Below are 2,251 nucleotides of genomic sequence, written 5' to 3'. Positions count from 1 at the left end.
TTACAGTTTTCTTGGTGGACTTTGTACAAAATCTTGGGAAAGTTGCAGAAAGGAGTATGGGTTTTTCATTGACTAGTGTGACTTGCCAGCAAATACCTCATTTCAGTAATGAGTCAGTGAGCTGGCCAGAAGGTAAGAAGTAATTTTCCTTTCCCTACAAGCCCTGTGTGATGATCTCACATCAACATCCTATTTGGTCTGTAGGCTGTGAGTCCCTGCCTTCACATTCCTCATGGTTTGTTGTTTGTACCTTTCCCTTCCTGGCTTCTTGGTGAGATGCACTTTAAGATCCAGCACCACTGAAGTGTAAAACCTGCCCAGTAGTTTCTTTGTTTATAGCCTCTGATGGAGGCTTAGGTGGGCTCTATTTCTTTTAAAAGTGTTTTGAATTGAAAGAGTATTATATCACTTTCTCCTGCTTCCTCACACCAGCTTCTCCCAGTTACCTCTTCTTGAACCCCTCCTATCCTCTCTTAAGTTGATGTTATCTTTATCTTTGATTACAATTGATGTGTGTGTGTGTGTGTGTGTGTGTGTGTGTGTGTGTGTGTGCCTTACTGAGTCCTTTCTTTGTTGTTTATGTGTGTATGGTTTCACAGCTGATCACTCAGCAGCACAGACAACCAATAAGGGGCGGGGGGGGGGGGGGGCACGGGCTCATCCCTGAGAGAGGTTATCCTCATTCTCCAAGCAGTCATTAGTTGCCTGTAATTGTCGATAATGAGACGCTGTAAAAAAAATTTCCCTCCTATATTAGTTAGCATGACCATTGATACTCTTTGATTGATTGATTGATTTTTCCACTCTTGTTTATGCAAACATTTCAAGGAGAGACTGTTTAACAGCAGACTTCCTGCTTTTCTGACTCTTTCAATCTGTCTGTTTCTTCTTCTGCAATGCTCCCTGGGCCATAGATGCAGGAGGTGTGATGCAGATGTGTCTCTTGGGGCTGTTGGGGCTCCATTGATCTCTGCATTGTGTCCAGCATTTGCTGTTAAGAGAGGTTTCCTTGGTGCTACATAATCTGTGGGTGTAAGGATAAGATTTAGAATATAGTAAGGAATTATGTTTGTCTAACAAAGTGGCAGTAGTAGGTTGTTTTCTAAGGCTGTGACCACACTAGCCTCAAGAATTATTTTCTAAGGGCCATGACCACACTAACCCGAAGAAGCTGCCTAAGTTTACATTACCAGGCATGATTTTCCCCCTTTTGAGTGGGCTGTCAGTCCATTTAGATAGTAGTTTGATGCCACTGACATGGAATATCAAACAATCCATGGTGCCATGAAATGATACATCCTACTTCATGCATAAGTTATCACACTTGTGTTCTTATGCTTGAGGCAGAAGCACAGAGTGTCCAAGTGCTTTGCAAACTCATATGTCATGTATTTTCATATAACCTATATTTAATTTCATTCAATTTTCACAGTAACCATATAGTGCAAAAGTTACATTAAAGCACATTAACACTTTTGAGTCGTGGGCGTTTCGCAGTTAGTCGTTTTCTGACTCCGAGAGAGACTGGTCGCTTAGGATGCCGCGTGGAAGCCGAAGCCGCTCTTCCCGGGTGGCCCCTCTGGTCAGCCGGGCCCCTCCGATGAGGGCTGCTCCCAGACAAGCACCTGCAGCTCATCCTCCGGCAGCAGCTGCCCCATCTGCAGTGGGCTCCCCTGCCGCTGCCCCCAGGCAGCCAGGCCTGATGGCCCAGATGGCCACCACTGCAGCTGGTGTGGCTGTGGGCTCCGCAGTGGGGCACACCCTGGGTCATGCCATCACTGGGGGCTTCAGTGGAGGTGGTAATGCTGAGCCCGCGAGGCCTGACATCACTTACCAGGAGCCCCAGGGAACCCAGCCTGTGAACCAGCAGTCTTTTGGGCCTTGCTCTCTTGAGATCAAACAGTTTCTGGAGTGTGCCCAGAACCAGAGTGACGTCAAGCTCTGCGAGGGCTTCAATGAGGTTTTGCGGCAGTGCAGAATTGCAAATGGCTTGATCTAATCAAGAAGTTGACACTGAAGAGATTGAAATGGGCTCTACATGATTGACAGTGCACGTGTGGACCCTGACCAACCCTTCCTTCTAATAGCTCCATTGCTCGAGAACAGCTATTAAAGAGTTCTAATGTGTAGATATTCACCGAGGCTTGTAGTAGTGTGGAGACTGGGCAGGTGATGGCCTCCTGAACCAACTGTGTTGTGTTTTGTGAGTTAATGAAAATAAAGTTGTTTTCTTCTGAAAAAAAAAAAAAAA

At 45.9% G+C, this 2,251-nt stretch overlaps 1 pseudogene; it reads left to right on the top strand.

The window, feature by feature from the left end:
- The first annotated feature begins 1,484 nt into the window (after positions 1–1,484).
- Positions 1,485–2,251, top strand: LOC102922893 (coiled-coil-helix-coiled-coil-helix domain-containing protein 2 pseudogene; annotated as a pseudogene).

This window comes from Peromyscus maniculatus, chromosome 5, assembly GCF_049852395.1.
Source record: "Peromyscus maniculatus bairdii isolate BWxNUB_F1_BW_parent chromosome 5, HU_Pman_BW_mat_3.1, whole genome shotgun sequence".
Taxonomy (NCBI): Eukaryota; Metazoa; Chordata; class Mammalia; order Rodentia; family Cricetidae; genus Peromyscus; species Peromyscus maniculatus.
Note: the sequence above shows the minus strand (reverse complement) of the source record. Positions and strands in the feature narration are given on the sequence as shown.